Source organism: Petaurus breviceps, unplaced genomic scaffold (assembly GCF_028583685.1).
Source record: "Petaurus breviceps papuanus isolate PSGF00001 unplaced genomic scaffold, PetGlider_PUasm1.0 189, whole genome shotgun sequence".
Taxonomy (NCBI): domain Eukaryota; kingdom Metazoa; phylum Chordata; class Mammalia; order Diprotodontia; family Petauridae; genus Petaurus; species Petaurus breviceps.
The window spans coordinates 39,385,519-39,408,155 of NW_027185809.1; the positions used below are offsets into that span (position 1 = coordinate 39,385,519).

Consider the following 22,637-nt stretch of genomic DNA (forward strand, 5'->3'; position numbering starts at 1 on the left):
GAGTGAAACGCACACCGCGCTCCGAGCTGCATCCAATCAGAGCTGCAGCAGTGAGCACGTCATCCTGTTCTTCCCCAGTGATTTGCTTGCTGGCGCCATTGAGAGCAGTGCTGCAGAGGAGAGCTGAGGCAGGACAACATAAGCCCTCCCCTGAAAATAAGCCCTCTGGTGTTTTTCTTTCCAAAAAATTTAATAAGACAGTGTCTCATTATCGGGGAAACATGATAGCATCTATGAATGAACTCCCATGGACACTTCGTACTATGTAACATGGAACAAAATCATTAATGTCTCTGGGCTTCAGATTCCTCTTCTATAAATAGGGGAATTGTTCCAGACGATCTCTGTGAATGGACTTCCATTCTTATTTAGACTAATAATGAAAATTCATCATCTGTAGTTGGCTTTATAATTTTAGATTAATATATGATGAAGGGAAGATGAGGATGTTTATGAGGATAAATGTATCGATTGGTCAATTTTGGAGAAATAAGAAATGAAGGCCCTCCCTTTGTACCTGTTAATTTTTTTCTAAAGACTTTTTGTTATTTTGTGTCAGTTGTATCCAATTCTTCATAACCCCATTTGTGTTTTTCTTATCAGAGATACTAGATTGATTTGCCATTTCCTTCTCCAACTCATTCCACAGATGAGGAAACTGAGGCAAATAGGGTTAAATGACTTGCTCAGGGTCACACAGCTAGGAAGTGTCTGAGACCAGATTTGAACTTATGAAGATGAATTTCTCTGATTCCAAACCTAGTGTGCTATCCTTTGCATTACCTAGCTGCACTTGAATTTACTTTTCTGTTAGTTTTCAAGAGGTAGAAGCTGTCTAAACAGCATTTGTAAATTTCTCTATGACTAATCCCTTAATCTTATTTGTTTGATGTATACTAGTGAATCCTACAGTTTAAGAGTTATAGAAATTTGGTACAACTTGACACACATAGAGGTTTCCTGAGCAGAAGCATTATCTAGATTTGCATAAAGCCCCTTTCTAGATCCTTGTTATCCTCAGGATGTCCAGAGAAATTGAATAAAGCCCTTAGAACATTGATGCCCCATTGTGGTGAATTTATAAGAGGATATTGATGAGTCATCCCACTCTAGTAGAGGCTCTAACCATCTCTTCTCTGAACTTGGACCAGCCTTCTAATAGGTCTCTCTACCATTGGCCACCCCTTTCCTAGCCATCCTTTACCTTGCTGCCAGATTAATCTCCTCCCCCATTTCAAAACTCTGTCCACATCACTCCCTGTTTAAAACCCTTTCTATTGCCTATTAAACAAAATACAAATTCCTTAGTCTGACATTCAGGGTCTTACATATCCTGGCTCACATCTATTTTGAATGAATGAGAAAAAAAAGAAAGAAACATATATCGAGTACTCACTATATACGCCAAGTACTGTGCCAAAGCATTAGGGATTAAAATAGAAAAACAAAACAAAACTGGGCAGACCCTGGTCTCAAGGAACTCATATTCTAAGGCAGGGAGACAATCCATATAGGAAAATTTGACTACAGGGCTGATGGAGCTCAGAAATCTGTAGGAGAGAAGTAGACGACAAATTCTTGAGGTCCTTGGGTTACATGAGTAGGTCCAATAGCAACAGGGAGAAAAGGACCTGAAGGGCATAGAGGCAGGGCAAATGGGAATGTCCAGGAGTCCCCCATCTCACCAGAAAAACAATAATGATAGCTAACATTATATAATATTCTAATGTTTGCAAAGTGTTATATATTATCTCATTTGATTCTTACAATCACCATGGTGGGTAGGTACTGTCATAATCTTCATTTTACAAATGTGGTAACTGGGGCTGATAGGGGTAAGATGACCTGCCAGAATCACAAAAATAGTGTCTGAGGCAGGATTTGAACTCAGGCCTTCCAGACTCCAATTATACCACTCTATTCACTACATCATCTAGAGTTGGTAATGCCCATCTCATTGAAGCTATGTGAACAATCAAGCAGTCTGTACACGTTCTTGGGAGGGAGGCAAGAAGGAGAAAAGTGGAAAAGATACCCACTGTGGAGGAAGATGTTCCCAGCCCTAACTCAAATGTGGTATAATAAAAATTAACCCTGGATCTAGAGGCAAAGAATGGAGGAGGAATGGGGTTGAATCCTGACTTTGCTCCCTACTGGTTTCTTTGATTCTGCTTGTCACTTAACATTTTAAGCATAGGGCATTATCTATAAAATGCAAATGATGAACCAGATTATCTCTAAGACATCTTCTAATTCTTAAAGAAATATAGTCCTATGTTCTGTGGATATTCAAATTCATAGGTTCCATCTTTCAGCCAAAATGTTCTAGTCACTGTACTTCAAATTCCTTCCCCCTCCACAAATTTGTTTATGATGGGGAGGGAGAGAATAATGTTTGTTAAGAAGCTGCTATGTATGTACCAGTCACTTGCTAATTGTGTTATTATATTATCTCATTTGATCCTCACAATCACTCTGTGAGGTACTATAACCCATTTTGTAATTAGGGAAACTGATACCAAGAGTTACTAAAATTCCTTTCCCAGGGTCACATAGTTAAGTGTGAGGCCCCATTCGCACTCAGGTCTTCCTGGCTTAATGAAGCCAGCACTCTATCCATGACTATTTCTGAAGTGTTCCTTCCACCCCACTAAGCTGTCCTTGTGAACATCTTTCCCTTGTATTCATGAGAGATACCGATAGTGTATTTAAATAGCTATTCATTATTAGCAATTCTCCCCTGGGTTTTGAAGGAGCATTCAGGATATTTCCTGATTGCCAGTTAAGAATGTTATGAGTTAGGAAGGACAGACTTGCAGGTTTTGGACCCTTGCAGCACCTCCATATCACTTGTTTAATATGGCCCTGGGCTGGTGGCTTGGTGAAGTAATTGTTGAGAATATGTAGCCAGGGACACTTAGAATGGGAACGGGAAGAAGTGTGGCACTCAGAATGCATAAATGAGAGGGCCAATTGGTTCTGAGATTGAATGAGGGTGTAGGGTGTCTTCAGGAGTGGATCACTGAAGTATATTTCAGTCTTTTAAGTGGTGCTTGGACTGGTGGAAGTCTGGAGAGGACTGGTGTGCCAAGCCCCAAGGAACAATCCCAACATTTTGGGGATTGTGATGATGATAAGCCCCAAACAAATTTAAAATTTTAAATGGCAAGCTCTGAATTCCACAATTTCCAGAAGGAATAAGAAGACATTCTAAGGAGCATCCAAGGGTCTTAGAGCAGTGAAAAGTGAAAAGAAGAAGTGTGGCACTCAGAATGCATAAATGAGAGGGCCAATTGGTTCTGAGATTGAATGAGGGTGTAGGGTGTCTTCAGGAGTGGATCACTGAAGTATATTTCAATCTTTTAAGTGGTGCTTGGACTGGTGGAAGTCTGGAGAGGATTGGTGTGCCAAGTCCCCAAGGAACAATCCCAATATTTTGGGGATTGTGATGATGATAAGCCCCAAACAAATTTAAAATCTTAAATGGCAAGCTCTGAATCCCACAGTTTCCAGAAGGAATAAGAAGACATTCTAAGGAGCATCCAAGGGTCTTAGAGCAGTAAAAAGCATCAGCTGATCATGATTCGAGACCCTAACACTTTGCTTCAAAGCCCATTCTCAGTAGGTATTACAAAAAATACACCTAGTATTTAATATCTTCATCTCAGGATGACACCATTTAAGACTGAAATTACAAAATGTGGAGGAAAGGAAAATTAAATTACTCAAATTAAAATTTAGTTGCATCTTTTTTTGTTGCCATTCAGTCATTTTTCAGTCATGTCTGACTTTGTAACCCCACTTGGGGTTTTCATAGCAGAGATATTGGAGTGGTTTGCCTTTTCGTTCTCCAGCTCATTTTACAGTTGAGGAAACTGAGGCAAACAGGGTTGAGTGACTTGCATAGGGTCACACAGCTACTAAGTGTCTGAGGATAGATTTGAACTCAAGAAGATGAATCTTTCTGATTCTAGTCTTGGCGCTCTATCCTCTGTGCCACCTAGCTGCCTCTATTTTTCCTCATTAGAATGATGGCATGGGATTTCTTTTGAAATTAAGAGAGTCAGGATTTCAAAATGAAATCCCATCTCTGCCCACAGCAGGTTCTCAGTAAATATTCATTGATGATGACAGAAAGGGAAGTTCAATAGTGGAAGCAATAACAGAAGCAATTGATTAGAAGTTGCTATTCAGATACTGTACACTACATTATGTAGCCTAGTTCCTTCCCATAAGGAAGATAATATGGCATTTTAGTGGGTATTCACTCTAGTCTCAAATGATCCAGAAATCAAATCCTTACTCTTTCACTTACTATGTGTAACCTTGGACCAGACACTTAACCTTTATGAACTTCAGTTTCTTCATCTGTAAAAGGAAGGGTTGGAATAGGTGGAATTCCCTTCCAGCTTCAGTTCTAAATCTATTATCCTATAAGATAAGTTTGCAAAAGTCAAAAGTGCCTTTACCTTTTGACCTTTGCACCCTCACATTATGGTGAACTTCAAGTTTCATCAAAACATCATCAAATTCCTCATCAGACTCCCCTCACTTTACAGATGAAGAAACTGAGAGTACCAAAAAAAGTGAAATTACTTACCCACAATCACACATCAAGTTAGTGGAAGATCTGCATTTATAACTCAGACATCCCAGTTCTTTTCACTACACTGCACTTCTGTTTATGCAAATCAAAAAAATAAATAAACTGGAAATACTAGCTAATTCTCAAATCATTCTACATTAACAGTAGTTCTGTTTAACAAGGTAAACAGGTTATTTGACTTTCTACTTATATTTTATCTTCTAGTGAAATATGTAGAAATGTCAAAGTTCTTGGAAAAATTCATCTAATAATGCCACTTGCTCCCCATTATCTTTGAATGTCTTCTCATGAAATTCTCCCTGAAATCTTGGGTTGAAGTAGTTGTTTTTACTGTTCCCTAAAAGAGCAACTGTGCTACAAAAAGCCCATATGGCAAAGGAAAGAAGCTCCATTGTTTTTATAGTCTGATCTGCTAGCAAATAACACACAAGGCTTTCCCAGTTGGTTTCTTGGCAGTTCCCAATTCTCAGTTGCAAATCTGAAGAGCTGGACCTTGAGGTTTTTCTTTGTTGATCCTTGCCAAATAACATCTAATGCTTAACAATAGACACAGCTAGATTGATGGGCTGGTTGATGGAAAGTCAGGTAGATGGGTTGATAGATCAATCTCCCACCACCATAAAAAATATAAGGCTGGAAACATCATGCTTTGCTCATGGCTCAGTTCCAAGCACTCTGTTCGAGACCACAGATGACATAAGACCCCATGATACAAAGCTACCTGTTGTGCTGTTTGGACTTGAAGCAGTTTCATTATATTTTGCCACTGTTGGAAGAGTCATCCAGCAGGGGACAGCTTCCCATAGCTTCAAAGTACAGATGGGTAATTGTTGCCATGAAGTCTCTGTACAAATTGGATCGAGGTCTCTGGAGAGCTTTGTGCATCCAAACATTAGCACATTGAAGAAGAGAGAATGGGTAGAGTTCTCTGAATCAATAAAAACCAGTAGTGCCTAACACTTTCTACCAAAGGCTGAACTTACTGGATTTAAAAGCTTTCCTTAATCACACAGCAACTAGAAAAAAAAATGCCAAGCTCCCAGCCTCTCTGTTAGTTCCTCCTCCCTCTGTTTAAAGGTGTTATTTCATAGTTGAGTGACTGCTTTCCTCTGAACTCTGCAGAGCTATCCTGTCAGCAATAGAGTTTTCACATGGGATAAACCAATGATTCTACTTTGCAAAGCCTTGCCCTATACGCATTGCTTTGTTCAATGGCTCTCACTGTGAATTGATGGGGATACTGTCAGTTCAGGAAATTGTCAGGCGACTTTTTCATCTCGTGGACAGAAAGATAAAAAGTAATACATGCTTAGATACCCTGAGGATAGAGCGGTTGTCCTATCAATGTTCAATGACCTGGGACTTTCTAGGTCCCAAATATACACTTCTGCTGTACACAAAATGTACACATAAGGAGTGTGGGGTTGATGAAATTGGAGCCACACTTCTTTAGGACTCTGGTAGAAACGGGGATAGAACCTGGTATCTTTAATCTTATTTAAGTCATGGCTCCCTGGGCAATCTGATGAAGTCTATGGACTCCATTTTCAGAATAACATTTTAAATAATTGAAGAAAATGCTAATAGCTCTCCCTCCCCTAATGGCATCTATCCATAAACCCCTGTGATAGAGACTGGACCTGTGTTTCATTAGTTGGGAACTCCCAGATGAGGAAATTCCCTCCACCAATGCAGATTTACACCTCCTTCACAACCTATATTTCTTTTTTTCCCTTTAAATTAATGTTTTAATTTTAGTTTTAAACATTCACTTCCACAAGCTTTTGACTTAAATTTTCTCCACATCTCAGCCCTCCCCAAGACAGTGTGCAATCTGATAAAGACTCTACATATACATTCTTATTAAATATATTTTCACATTAGTCGTGTTGTAAAGAAGAATTAGAATGAATGGGAGAAACCACAAGAAAGAAAAAAAAAACTTCAAAAAATGAGAGAGCAAATAGTATACTTCCATCTGCATTCAGATCCCATAGTTCTTCCTCTGGATGTGGATAGCATTTTCCATCATGAGATTTTTGGAGTTGTCTTAGATCCTTGTGTTGCTGAGAAGAGCTAAGTCTATCAAAGTTAGTCATCACACAATGTGGCTATTACTGTATGCAGTATTCTCTTATTTCTGCTCATTTCACTCAGCATCCGTTCATATAAGTCTTTCCAGATTTTTCTGAAGTTGACCTGCTCATCATTTCTTATAACACAATAGTATTGCACTACATTCATACACCACAATTTGTTCAGCCATTCTCTGATTGATGGGCATCCCCTCAATTTCCAATTCTTGGCCACCAAATAAAAAAAGAGCTGCTATAAATATTTTTGTACATGTGGGTCCTTTTCCCATTTTTATGATCTCTTTATGATACAGTCCTAGAAGTGATATTGCTGGGTCAAAGGGTCAGCACATTTTTATAGCCCTTTAGGCTTAGTACAACCTATATTTCTTAAAGAGTTGAAGCAGAGGCAAGCCTCAAACCAGATCTTTCAATGATCTTAAAGTCTTCAAGGGAGATGGTAATGCTGATTTGAGTTACATTAGAAACAGAGATTAAATTCATAGAATCTTAGGAGTAGAGGTACCCTTAAGGAAATAAGAGAGAGAGAGTGGCAAGAACACTAGATTTGGAGTCTGAAGTCCTGGGTTCAAATACTACTTTTGTTCCTTATTACCTCTGTGATTTGGGTAACTCACTTCATACCTCTGGGTTGCTGTTTTCTAATCTGTCAAATGAAGGGTCACCTTAGAGCCAGAGTTCTTAACAATGTGTGTGTGTGTGTGTATGTGTGTGTGCATGTGTATGAGAGAGAGGGAAGGAGGGAGGGAGAGAGAGGGGGTGGGAAAGGGAGGGAGGGAGAGAGATAGGCGCATTTTGTACTCTGAGAAAGCCTTGGACTGCTTCTCAGAATATATACACATATGTGTACATGCACACACACATTTTAGTTAGATGTTAATAAAATTAAGTTATCATTTTTTCCCCATTCAAGTTTATGAAACCCCTGAAATCCATCCACAGACCTCTCAGAGGGTCTGTGAGCTTCAGGTTAAGAATCCTTGGCTTTGAGCAGTAGAGCAAACTCAGATAGGAAGGAATCTCCATGGTCTCTACATATTCACTATAAATTGGCATTATCTATGTTGTATTGTGTATTTTTCCATTTTGTTAAACATTTTCCAAATCCATTTTAATATGGTTCTGCTGGAACACCCTGAAACCTGGATTGTGAATTTGATACCTATGGCTTAGAGAAGCTCTCTGTTTACTTTCAACTCTAAACCAATGATCCTATGACCTAGTTTGACCAATCCTTGCTATCAAAGGATGATAAAAATGAGATCAAAAGAAACTAAGGGCTTTGCTTAAGGCTATGAAACTAGTTAGTGGTAAAGCCAGGACTAAAATCAATGTTTCCTATTAGTCTTGATTTGCCTGTATTACCCAATTACACAAGCTACATTTAATTATGCCCATAAGACCTCTTTCTTTCCTCTGTGCCCTGGCCTACAGCTGCCACCTATAGCCACCTTTGGCCCTGTCCATCAGCCTCTTCTCCTTGATAATCTCTTCTCTCTAATTTTTTGTGACACTGCTCTCTCTCTTTCTCTTCTGCCTCTGTCCCTTTAGCTGGGTAATCATGCACATCATGCCCCTTAATAGTGGGTGTCCCACAGGGCTCTGTCCTGGGCACTCTTCTTTTCTCTTTCTATCCCAGCCTCCAGACTTTTTCATCTCCAACTACCTATTATATATCTTGAATATATAACAGGTATCCCATGGACATTTTAAATTCAGTGTGTCCAAAATGGAATCCATTATCTCTCCCCTGGAACTCTCCTTTTTTCCAAACTTCCCTACCTCTAGATACTCTAGATTTTCGAGTTTCACCATCCTCACAGTCACATCGGTTCACAACCCAGGTATAATTCTCAACTGTTCTTTCTCATCCCCCCTGGCCTACAGCTGCCACCTATAGCCACCTGGCTGTCACCACTACATCCAGAGGCAGCAATAGAGAAAAAGTGCAGGCTAGCAGCAGCCTAGGCCCTATCCCATTTTGGTATCATCAGAGACAATATTTGAAGGAATGGAACTGGATGTCATAATACTCAACTACTATGACATTGGGGAAAGCTAGGTGGCACAGTGGATAGAGTGCCAGGAGTCAGGAAGACTCATCTTCCTGAGTTTAAATCTGGCATCAAATACTAGCTGTGTGACCCAGGCAAATCCCTTACCCCTATTTGTCTCAGTTTCCTCATCTGTAAAATGACCTGGAGAAGCAAATGACAAAGCGCTCCAATATCTCTGCTAAGGAAACCCCAAATGGGGTCACAAATATATGACTGAAAATTGCTAAACAACAAGTGTACACTGTACTTTGCTAGGTTCTGGGAAGAGGATATAAAAATAAATAAAGCATAGCATTATCCCTCAAGGAACTTATAGTATAACAGGAGGAGATTATATGTGTACACAAACAAATATAAAAACAAAAATATATTATTTGATCATAAGATGGGCTTAGAAGGGACATGGTACTTCCAGGTAGGCAGGGGCATCTAGTGTACATGGCAGACTTAGACTGTCCTAATGTAGGATACACTTAGGACTCAGAGAACATGGATTTGTTCCCAGCTCTGTTTACTTATGGGGCCTTGGGTAAATCATTTCTACTATTTGGGCCTCAGTTTTCTCATCTTTAAAATGAGGGGAATGGACTAGATGATTTTTAAATTCTGTCCCAACACTTCCTCTGTTATCCTATATCCCTATGACTTAGTGTCTTTCAGGGGTGGCATTTTGTTCTAATGTCCTGAAGCTTGTAATTTATGTTTGCCTTAAGTATTGGGAAAAATACCTTAGACAGGAATTCATTATCCAGGTTCCATTGAACATAGATTTTAGGATATCTAGGAATTTTTGTTAATATTTTGATAGTATTTCAATAGGATTAGTTTTCTTTGTACACTATGTATTTCTTTACACATTTTAAAACTTTTTCTTTTCTGAGCAGAGGGCTATAATTTCACCATTCTGCAATAGGGGTTCATGATGCAAAAAAAGATTAAGAAGGAATCTTGAACCACTCTATTGTATATTATAGGAAGAGGGAGGCAGGGTTGCATATTTATGTATGGGGAAAAAGGACTTTTTAAATCAATAAACTATTGTATACATACAAAAAAGAGGGGGGAGGGCAGAATGTAAGAACTTCTCTAAAATGCTGGCTATAATTATTATACATGTATAACTTATATCAAATTGCTATATCAGGGAAGGAGAAAGGGGTGGGAGGGATGGAACAGTTTGAAAATTTTAAAAAAATGTCAAAAATTCTTTTTACATGTAATTTTGGAAAAATAAAATATTAAAAAAAAGAAGCTGGCTATATTTCAGCCATGTGCTTTGTTAACAAATCCTATCTTTATAACCTAATAGGATAAGGTTCTGGAGCAGAATTCTAAACAAAGTTATAATACAAAGAGTATGTGGGGGGAAGAGAGAGAGTTAGTTTATAGTAGTTTTAAAGCCCTTTTGGCTAGTTGTTGAAAAGTCTGAATTATGTAAGAAACTAAATGAACACTCTATTATCTACATTGAAACCTCCTATTTATACAGTCATGTTTTCTTTCCTTCTTGATTAACTGGAATCCTTAGTGAAAGAAATATTCGTGGTGGGGGTAGGAATGAATAGGGATCCTGATTAATTGAATTTTCTGGAAAACTAGGAATTTAACCAGAGAACCATTTATCATTCAGTGGTATGGAAAAACTTTTAAAATAATGATGAATAATAATGAATTATTCATTATGTTATTATATAATGTTATATAGTATATTTATTATATTATATTTATTATTTTATTATTATTAGTTTATTTTCACATCTTACTACATAGAGTCTCTGAACACAACACAGTAGGGGAAAGAACATGGAATCTAGATCCAGAAGACTTGAATTTGAATCTTGGTTCTGCCAATTACTACTCATGTGACCTAGACCAAGTTACTTAGTCTCTTTGGGTCTTGGTTCCTCTTTTGTATGTTGAAGAGGCAAAACTAGATAGCTACTGAAATCCTTTCAGCTTAAAGCTATGATAATTTTGTCATTCTTTGATGAAACACTCAATCACCTAGCTAAACATCAGTTCCTACTACACTTAACTTTGTGGTTCAGACCTTACAGTTAGTATCTGACTCTTCATGAGCCCATTTGGGATTTTCTTGGCAAAGAAAACCTCTGGAGTAGTTTGCTATTTCCTGCTCCATCTCATATTACAGATGAAGAAACGGAGGCAAACAGGGTTAAATGACTTTCCTGGGGTCACACAACTAATGTCTGAGGCCAGGTTTGAATGCAAGAAGATGTCTCTTTCTGATTTCAGGCCTGGAGCTCTATCTACTGTGCCACCTACCTCTGTAGTCAAGAAGACCTGAATTTAAGGCTTAACCTCAGATATTAACTCTGTGGCTCTTGGCAACTTACTTAAACTCTCAAAGCCTTAATTTCCATATTTGCAAAATGGGAATAATAGTAACACCTACCTCACCAGTGATTGTGAAGATTAATATAGATATAGATAATACATATAGAGATAGTTAGATGAATATATATTGCTTTGCAAATGTTAAACCACCATGTAAGTGGTAAATGCTATTATTAGTGTAATTATTATTCCTATGATATATAAAAAAAAACCTTATGGTAATAATTACTGTTGTTAAGTTTTTTGCCATAGGAGTCATTCTTTATTCCACCATTAAACAGTTTAGAACATAAGGTATTCTAGAACACCCATATATAAATGAGAAAACTGAGTCCCAGAGAGATGGGAATTGACTTACCTAAGGTCATACAGTAAAAGTGGCAGGACAAAGATTCAAAACCAAGACCTCTGACTCCTACACTTAAAGTCAGAGTGACTTAGGGCTACAGTCAGGAAGACATAGGGTAGAATTTCACCTTTGATACTAGTTATTTCACCCTGGCCAAATTATATAAATCACAAGCAATTCTCTAACACTTACCTACTAAGTTATATACAGACTACTAACTACAGTCTCACAAGGAGAGTTTTCACACCAGTGGAATCACAAATACTTGCTTCATTGACTCCACCTTTGTAGTCAAAATAATCATAATAATAATAATTTGTCATCTGTTTGAGCACATGCTCTCATCTCTAATGCTCCATTTATACTGATATAACAGTACACTTTGAGTGAGCCTTTTTCATGGTTGTGAAATCACTCAAATCTCACACTGAGAAGAAAGTGGCAACTTCCCCTGAAAATATCTCAGTTAAATAAAACGAGGTGTTTTGTTCACACAGGTAATTGTAATTTCTTGGACAATTTTGCAATTTGGTAGCTAGTTAAGATGCTATCTAATTCAAGTAATCTTTGGTTAGGCCTTTCCAGGGATAAGGACAAAATATCAGCAGACTTTCCTAACAGCCCAGATTCCCATTAAGTTGGAAAGAGGATGCTTGTGTTTGTCTTTTGAAAGCTGAGTGTTCCTGGAAATGCAGCTGGCTTTTATGAACAGGGAGAGAATTCTTCAAGGTGTAATGAATTTTTTTTTAAATTAAAAATGTTATCGAACTTTGTCATCTCTTCTCCTTCATGATTTTTTACAGCTGATAGCACTTAAAACATGCAGAGGGGAGATAATAATTTTGGAAAGTACCCCAGAGAAAAAATCAGTTGAACTGAGTTCTAGTCACACTGATACAGCTGATCATTTTACATGTGGAAGGAAGAAAAAAAGGAAAATAAAACCTCTTTAATAATTTAAAAATTCCATAAACGTGACCATAAAATGCTTTCTCACCAGATCAGGCAAAATGGTCTCTCCACTGCAGTATTCTAAGCCTTCAGTCACAAACGATGCCAAATAATTCAGAGACAGCTGAGCACATATTTAATCCTTCATCCACTCTCACCAATGCTCCTCTCTCCCCTTTTCATTTCCCTGACCAATTCTTCCTGCCTTTTAAAAACAATGAGCAAATCTGTAAGCATGAGTGCTGAAGTCCCTAATTATTTTGTCTTTAGATTACATGGTTACAGATGAAAGACTGAGTGTAATAAGCATTACAGTCCCAGTTTGCAAGAGGGTGAACTCCTCAGATTGGATTTCATGAAGTCTTTTAAGGCAGCTGTGGATGGGAAGGTCCAATTTGCATGAGAATTGCTGACTAGCACTCAGGGGAGCTTCATTCCATTTAGAGCAGAGTACTAAAAGGGCAGGAAAAAAAAGGAACCAAGAACAGAAAGCTTAATGCATTTATTTAGCATCTACTGCATTCAAGACATAATATTTGGAACTTTGGTGAGAGGGGAGGCAAATGAAATAAGATATTTTCCAAGCCATTTGCAATTTCTATGAAGAGAATTAGCCTTTGAATACTATGTGCCATTATGAACAGCCTAATATGTCAACAATTATTTATTGCTGGAATCAAACCCAGGCACTATGCTGAGTACTACTGATATTAAGAAAGGCCACTCCCATTCTGTCTGGGGAGACAATACTCAAACAATTATGTACATTTCAGATATATGCAGAGTAGATAGAATATAATTTTAAAGAGAAGGTATTGTCAGTTGTGGTGCAGCAAGGTGGTGAAGTGGATAGAGAAAGACTGGAGTCAGGAAGATAAGTCTTCCCGAGTTCAAATCTGACCTCAGACACTTACTAGTTGTGTGACCCTGGGCAAGTCACTTAACCCAGTATGCTTCAGTTTCCTCTACTATAAAATGAGCTGGAGAATATCTTTGCCAAGAAAACCCCAGATGGGGTCATGAAGAGTCAGGCAAAACTGAAAACGACTATATAACAACTAATATCACTTGTATATATGTGTTAGGCTTAATCATGGATCCAGAAGATTATGATGATTCCTTCCTGCCAGAACTTAGTTTAGATTGTAGAAGTACTTCTGTGAGGGTCAAATTTTAAATGCTTTGAGGAGAGGGAACAATCTTCTACTTTCTTTATTAGTTACTATACTTGGTTTAGGTACTTGTAAATACTTGTCAGGTACTTGTGAAAACAAGTAAATACATGTTGAATGAACTGAAAGAAAGCACCTAAGGATTTTCTCTTGAGTAAAAAGAGAAGAATCTTTCAGATGTAATTAAAACCAAATCCAATTGGCCTGATAAGGGATGTCATTGAGTGGTACACTCTCAATGAAAAAACCGTGCTAGACTTTGGAGTGGTAAAGACCTGGGATTTAATCTACCTCAGACAGTTACTAGCTATATAATTCTGAACAATCTCTGTAGGCCTCAGATTCCTCCTTGTTAAATGGTGGTCATTCCAGTAGAAATTACCTCATAGGTAAGAAAAAAGGTGATACAAAGAGAGAGAGAGAGAGAGGGAAAGAGAGAGAGAGAGAGAGAGAGAGAGAGAGAGAGATAAAGCACTTTCCAAACTTTAAAACAATCTATTAATGTTATTAATAACCAAGTTAAATTATGAGCAAAACTAACAATGACCCCTCTCAAAAGCAGAATGTTAAAGCTTTGCTTTATTCATTTTGAAAGAGGAGACGATTTCTATTCAGGCAAAGTTGTTTATTTTGTTAAATTTTAAATGAGTTAATAGAGAACCTAATAACTTTGAATGACCCTAAATGACTCTTTATTTTGGCAAGGCTGATTTAGCCATGTGCAGTTGGGTCTGGCCATCTGCAAGTAGATGAAATTTGGCTGAATAATAAATTCTTACGAATTAATGAGCACATACACACACATGCATATATACAGAAAGAAAGGTTACATACTAGCTTGTAAGCATTAGTTAAGCAAGAAGTTAAAGAAATTTAAATACTTGGTATAATGCTGTAGAAAAGTATCCTGGATTTGGACTCAAAGGACACCCCTTTACTTACTAGAAGACCCTTAGTCTCTGTCTCAGTTTAATTATCTTTAAAATGAGGAGTTTGACTTATATTTGTGGACCTTAAAATTATCTCTTTTAACCACCTTATTTTGTAGATCAGGAAAATACAGAGATACAGAGAAGTTACATGGTCAGCCCATGTTCAAATTTTTTATTAATAGAATAGTGGTGTTTAAAATTTGGCACTCTTATCTCCCTTACCTTTCCATTATACTATGTATTCCTTTTGCTCCTAGTTTCTAAAAATAATTTCCACTGAATTCAGTGAGTTATCTTGTCTTCCATGACAGGTACAGAAAACACTGTCTTTATTATGTATCTTGGCAAAATTTCATAGACTTCTCTCAACAGTATTACCCTGCTTTCTATCATATTCAGTCAGCTTCTCTTTGTTTATCTTGACATATATCTTCATTTATATCTCTCATCTATCTATATACCTACATCTTTGGGACAGAGACTGAGTCTGTGATTTCATTACTCTAAAGAACTTCTCGCTGAGAAAACTCACTCTTTCAATGCGAGCCAGGACCTCTACAATCCAATAGTCAAAGAGTTGCCAGAACACTGAGAGGTGGGGTGACTTGCCCAAGGACACACTGACAGTATATGTCATAGGCAGGACTTGAACCCAGCACTTTCTTTTTTTAAAGTCAGTTCTACATTGCTTCATTCTCTGTCTTTTTGTATGGTCTATGAGACTAAAAAAAAAAAAAAAAAACTAAAGCCATTAAAATCCTTTGCTTCTGACCTGAAGAAACTGAGGGAACTTTCACTTTTATTTTTACTGTAATAATATTCTCATGAGAGATGATAGAAGTTATAAGACTAGGCTAAGCGATGGCTTAAGTCCATATTAACCAATAAAGCTCTGAGTTGGCTGCATTTGTTGCAAATAGGGTAATGTCTATTGTTAACAAGTGTTCATGAATTTAATAATTAAGCATTCATGTTAGATTAAGAATCACATTTTTAAACATATAATCCTTATCGTCAGTTCATTTATTTAACATTGAGGTTAGCAATAAACACATCAGTAGCAGTTAGCAGCACATTTATATAATAACTTAAGATTTCCAAATGCTTTCTATGAAATAGTACAATAAAATATGTCTTCTCTCCTGCTCTTCCGCACCTTCATTTTATAAATTGAGGCTTTTGAAACTCAAACACTTCCAGTGTAGCTACATATTTTTTCTACTGCCCTTGAGATGGTCCAAGTTTTTATCTGTTTTACACCATGAAAAAGCCCTAACAAGACACCTTAACTGATAAGAACAGACCACAATATTTGAAATACCAGAATAGTGGTAGGAAAGGAAGTCTCAGTTTATAGGCTTTTTCTTTTTCTTTCCTGAAGTTCAGTCTTAAGTTTCCATGATGTATTATACTGCATTGGTTTTGTGGGAAACTTTGGGGAATATTTCATAATCACCTTAATTTATTTATAGCCTAATTTTATTTCAATTTCACACCCATCATCCTATGTAGAGCTAGCTACCCATGAAAAAACTATAATGGTAATGAACCATTATAAATCATCAAAGAAAAATTTCTCTCAATTCTGATAAACTATGATTCTGGGAAGTCAAGGTGGATCAATTAGATGTGGCCATAAGTTAAAATTTTGGTAATCTAGGTCAGAAATCAAAAGGATCTTGTATTTATAGATGGGCAAACCACTAAGTTTTGAAACATATAGTCAGTAAATTCATGCTATATCTGTGTTCAAGTACTTTAGGTTGAAGGTTGGGCTCTGCTTCCCTGAGTACAAAAATCATAATACTTAAAGTTTTACTTAAAAGTATCAATGAAATGATGAAAACTGACTGATTCAAAATTTCCATGAATGTAAATTGTGTCTTGGTTGCAAATTTTGCACTTTTAAAATAAGTACGTTACTAGATTCAACCTTCCATGACCTCAGATAGTTGGTAAAACTTCTAAGCAAGCAGATTTGTGAGTAAATCTAACATGCCAAAGAAATCTGACTTATCACATTTGATACTTAGCCCACAGTTCTTCGGGATGCTTATTGTGATGTGATCATAACCAAAGATCTTCAATTTATATGTTGAAAAAAATATTGCTACAGAATGTATTTGTTAAATCCTATGCAGAAACATGTCTTTATTTTTTTTTTTAGGTTTTTAGGGCAATTAGTAAATATTATCATACATTATAAAACATCCAATGACAAAAAGTAAGCAATAACAATATCTCTTAGCAACAAGGGTTTTATATTTATTTTTCTTTTTACAAAACTTCCCTTTGTGGAATTTCCAAAGTAGTGATTAGCATTGTTAAACCAGAGACTAAAATCTTGGTATGGACTGACCCATGGGGACACAATTGTTTCAAGATTTAAAGATAAATTTAATGGAAGGGGAAAAGCTCAGAAGGGACTGCAGTTCTGAATCATGCACCCAATTTGTTCTTTCTGTCAGTCACCCCAAATTGTCCTAAGGAGCTAGTTGAATTGGCTCTCAGAATCAGATCCTCACGAGTGTCTTGCCTTTGTGGTTTGCCTACCCAGGTTTCCCAGTCCTTGGTTAAACCAATTGCCCTCAGTATACTCTCAGAAGAGACATAGTATAGAGGTCCATAGTACAGACTCTTCCAGTAGAGGCATAAGCCATTCCCAACAATTCCCTCTCCCTTCAAATTTTTCTCAATGTGAATTGTGCATAGAGGCAAAAATTTGCTTCCTATCCTTCCCTATTCCCTCTAATCCCGCCCCATCCTATCAAACTTTCCCCACAAGGGCTCCAGCAGGCTGGGACACTTTTTCCAAAGTGTTTCTAACAATGTAAATGGGTGAGGTTTGATGTTTTCTTTTGTTTTTCTTGGAAGATATCCTAGGTTTATGGATATTGACCTTGAATTTATAGGGCTGAAAGTACCTTAGACCCAACCACTGAAAATGAATATGCTGTGCCTTTATCAGACTTATACTCACATAGATTTCTTGTCTCAGCCTTTGACTTCCAAATATGATCAAAGACATATAGAATAAGTTGAAACCACCATTAAATTATAACCTCTCTGTGTAACTCATTTAGTATATGACTATTGGGCAGAGAAGAAATGCGGGTGTGTTTCCTAGTATATGCCCCTTTATCTTTCTTAAATCTTTTACCTTCATGTCCCCATTACCCCTTCTAGTCAACATGTAACTCTTGGAATGATCTTTGCCCCTACTGGACAGGCATGAAGTGGTATATTGACTACTTGCCCTTCCACCTCCAAACTGTTCTTGTCTTTGCTAACCCCCCCTTAGCCTAAGCTTGTTGTTCTGTTTTTCTACTTTCCCTAAATGCAACTTACTTTAAGCATGTATTACATTGATTAAACATCCTACAATTAAAGGAAACTGGACAATAACCCATCTGTCAGTCTTAGCCAATGGCTGCTCTTTTCTATGTCTATTTATGACGTACATCCAGACTGCACGTCTTTTTTTTGTTTTGTTTTGTTTTGTTTTTTTTTAAGTAAATCCAAAAACATTTTTTTAAAGAAAAGGCAATATTCGTTTTTTTTATTTTGGTAACACCAAAAATAATAGCAACAAAGGGGAATCAATGAGCCAGAAAAACAAAAGAGATGGAAGTGTCCCTTGACTGCTCTGTCTGTTCCTCTTCAATGTATGCATCTGGTTGTTCATCTCTGAAAGTGTGTGGAATAGTTTTTTCTTTAAAAAAATCATTCTTTTCTCCCTTCTTGTTTGGGAATCAAGTGCTTTTTGTATTATGATTATTCTTATATCTATCTATATATATATATAAATGTATTTCTTTTCGATTGTTAGATATCTATCTTTAGATTTGATTTTGTCCAAAATCTGAGAACAACAAAAAGTTATGAATTGTTTTCTGCAATTTTCCCCCATTCCCTCTTCAAATGTGGAGCAACTTCAGCTGCAGTATCCTCACATCCATATTAGAATGGTCATTCATACTTTTGAAAATGGGGTAGTGCTGGGGAGTGGGGATACACAGAATATAAATATTCACTAAGCTTGACTGGTAGCTTCTTAAATGAAGCAACCAGAGATGCAGGACTTGAGGTTTTCTAGTTTTAATTTTTCCTCATTTGGTCATTACTAAAAGTTCTCCATCCTCAAGAGCTCAAGATGGAGAAGGTCTGTGTGGCTGCTGGTGAAGTTGTTCTAATATGAATGCCTAAGACTAGTTTTCTTGTTTTTGTTTTTAACCTTTTGATCATAATTATTAGTATTATTATTTTATGTATTTTTGCTATTTTTAGTAGGAAAAAAAGTTGAACTGTTTTTATCATTTGAGAATCTTTAATGAAACTGTAATGATTTTTGGGGGTAACTTGCATGTTGAAGAAGTTGCAGCTTAGGGTTTGTGAGACTGTCAATGTTAGAGTTCTGTTTTTTATTTTTGGTGATGGGCATGTATAGGCTCATTTGTTTTTGTATATTGCCCATCCCTTCCTTACAGCCAGAAGCTCTAATGCAGCTAGATCACTTCGTACCGCCCTTACATGGACATGGCGACTCACTTACACATTTACTCCTATCATCTTCATCTCCTGTGTAGTACACTCATAGATACGACCCTCCCCTTTAGGCATCTTTTCTTCCCCATAACCCCTCCTCCTTTCTTTAGCATTGTTAAAATTTATGTGCTGTCATCCATTCCTTAAACAAATGAATAAAAATCTAAAACTTATGTTACAAAAAGAAAATGTTTAAAAAATATATATCTAAGCAATTAAAAATGCAAAAATTCATTCAAAAACTTTAAAGATTTTTTTTCTTCAAAACAAATGAAAATTATAAATTTAAATGTACAGGATTTTTTTTTTAATCATTGCAATTTGAAATATCTTAAATGCAAAATTGACACCAAAAAAAAATACCCCAAAGTAAAAATTTGTTTCAAGTGCAGATTTTTTTTTTCTTTTCATGTTATGTGGTGTGGATGTATGTGTTGTTGCCTCCCTGTATCATCCTTTGTCGTAAATAATTATTATATTTCAAAAACTAAACATTTTGCTAAAAAGTTTTTAAGAAATGACAACAAAAAAGCAAGTTACAAGAATGTGGCAATTCTACTTGTCCAAGAACATTCTTACACAACTTTCTTTTGTAAATTTTTCTTTCATGCCAAAAAACATGCGGGCAATTTGTTGATGTAAGTTGACTATGAATTAATGTGGTATGCTACTTTTCTGATTTTTTTAATAATTATTTTTGTATACTTTGAAATGAATTTTTTTTCAGTTTGTTTTTTCCCCAAAGCAAAATTTATCTGAATTTTATTTTCATCCCTTTCCCACCTGGTAAAGTGAATGACTTTATTATTGGTGTTATATGCTTCCCTCAACCCCAAGCTTTGTTGGCTCTAAAAATTATTTTCTATTATATTATTTTAAAATTACATTATTTGATTTATTTGAGTCTTATTTTATTTTAATGTTTGCTGTTATGTTTTGTGTTGAATTGCTTCTTTTAATAAATGTAAATTTTGCTCTCTGTCAGAGTGGGTGGGTTTCTTTCTCTCCACTGAAGATTCAGCCTCCCAGTCTATTTCATTCTCCTACTAATTTCTGAGCCTCAGAAATAGCTAGACTTCTTAGTGGGATGTTGATGTATATAGCTGCCTGTGGAGGAAAAATGAGTAAAACTGCCTCCAATAGTTATAAGTCAATGAAACTATTTCCCCATCTTATCTATCTTGTGACTATTTAATTTCTTTGGAAGCACTTTCAAGGTAACTATTCCTTTACTGCCTTTCCTAAGCAGTGGCCATAAAGGTACTCTCAAGTGACTATGGTTGAATTCAGATTCCTATGATTCCACTACTATCACTACTCTGCAACTCACACCTGACTGCAAAATCAATCAAAATCAAAATCTGGATGATTTTAAAGCATGGAATCTCTTGTGGACCCTAAGGATCAAGAGAATCTTTTTTTTGGAGAGGGGAAGGCAAGGCAAATTGGGTTAAGTGACTTGCCCAAGGTCACACAGTTAGTAAGTGTGTCAAGCGTCTGAGGTCAAGATTTGAACTTGGGTCCTCCTGACCCCAGGGCCAGTGTTCTATTCACTGTGCCACCTAGCTGCTCCAAGAATCTTTTTTTTAAACTATTTTTTTCTCAAAAATTTAACCCTGGGAATCCTTGATAAAGAAGCATCAGGGGGCAGCCAGGTGGCACAGTGAGTAAGAACACTGGCCCCAGAGTCGAGAGACCCGGGATTGGTTCTGGCCTCAGATACTTAACACCCATACAGAATAACTGGCCCTGTAACCTTGAGCAAGTTACTTAACCCCAATTGCTTTAAAAAAAATAGAAGAAGCATCAGGAATGCTAGCATTCTTATCCAGATATCTACATTTCAAAGGTTTCAAGTGAAAAATATTCCAAGTACCCCTTTTTGGTGATGACTTTAAATTTCCCTCACCTTAGGTTTACTAAGTATACTATCTGTCCTGTCTTATTGCCTATTAACCGAAGAAAAGCAAAAGATATAAAAGTAACATAGTTAACTTTCCTTGATTAAAAAATGTTATTCATTTTGGCTAACTTTATTTTAACATATTAATTTTATCTAAACTATCTTACCAAATATTACAATAAAATGGAATTCTGAATTCTGGTAAAATGTGAGCTTTAACCCATCAGCTGTATACCATGAAGTTCTTTCCCCTTCAGCTTCTCTTGTTTGCCACAAAGAAAAGTATTATGGATTTTACAGAAAAAGTTTCTCAAAAGATACCATTTTATCTTTCTAGATCCCTTTTTAAAATTTGAATTTAAATTTGAATTCTGTGGCTTTCTTTATATTTAAGGAAGATTATTTCAACATTTCTATAGGAGAAAAATTATTCACTTTGGTACAAAACCTAAGTTATGTAGTTTAAGCTACTTGACTATGCCTCATCAGTACTTTTATTGTAATTCTGTACCTTTTAGAAAAGTCGTAATGTGGGGGCAGCCAGGTAGCACAGCGAGTAAGAGCACCGGCTCCAGTGTCAGGATGACCTGGAGAGTGAATCCCGGGCTCAGACACTGAGCACCACACCCAGAAATAACTGGCAGTGTAATGTTGAGCAAATTACTTAACCCCGATTGCTTAAAAAAGATAGAAAGGTCGTAACAGAAGAGATTTATTTTATTTTTTTCACTGCCTCATATTAATAAAGTTAAGGTGTGATGGTATAAAGGCAGGGGAAATTTTAAGTATTATTGAGTCACAAAAAGGGAATAATCTCATTAAGTACTACATAATTTATCATTTCCTAAAATATTGTATGGTGTGACATAACTGTCATTTAAATAAACCATTTGTCCCAGTCTCCATTCTAGGAATTAGCCTGAAAAATCAGAACCGTTGCTTTTTATAGTCAACCTTTGCTTTTAGGAGGGAAGGCAAGCAAATGCAACAGCTCAATCATATTGCCTGTCCTGCCCCACTCAACCTATTTTCCTGTCCAGACATTTTAGGTATATTGAGGTAAGAAGTTATCAACTCTTTTGGACACTGACCTTCTACCCTTTTTTTTTTTTTTAGTATCTAGTCTTTTTTTTAATGTCTCTTCTATTCTTACTCTGATTCTCTTTGGCTAATTTTAAGCTGGGCAGATAATGGATCATAGAAGTTTCACAATAATTATATGTAACATGAATACCCCTCTACCCCACAAAGGATGAATTTGAGGTTGATCATAGGATCATAAATTTTAAATTGAAAGGGAATGTATTGATCACTGAATTGAATGCTTTCATTTTACAGATAATTGAATAGAATCTAGAGAGATTAAATTATTTTCCTAGTATCACAAACTACTTATTGCTAGAAGCACAATTTGAAAACAGTTCTTCCTGAATCTAAATCTTATGCTCAAGCCACTGAACCCTCTTACCATATTTATTGGTCTTCCTAAGATTATTTTTAGATTATATTTGTATCCCTAACTGAGTGAGAGAAAGAATATTTCCTTCCTTGACAAGGCAGTTTCCAGAAGAAAGGTTTATTCCAATTGGGAACATATGAATGAGAGAGATCAGCTGAAAATGTTAAATGTAGATGAAATGCAATAAAACAGTCCTAGTATTTTAGAAA

At 36.5% G+C, this 22,637-nt stretch overlaps 1 protein-coding gene across 3 annotated transcripts in view; it reads left to right on the forward strand.

Moving 5' to 3' along the window:
- Positions 1-22,637, forward strand: part of NRXN3 (neurexin 3) — a 2,132,730-nt gene that overhangs the window by 2,101,982 nt on the left and 8,111 nt on the right. Inside the window, exon 21 of one of the 3 annotated variants that reach the window (XR_011169070.1) lies at positions 19,009-19,704. The exons of the other annotated variants lie outside the window; for them this stretch is intronic. The gene's annotated coding sequence lies outside the window, so the exon portion shown is untranslated. The remainder of the gene's footprint in view (positions 1-19,008; positions 19,705-22,637) is intronic. 3 annotated transcript variants of the gene reach the window in all.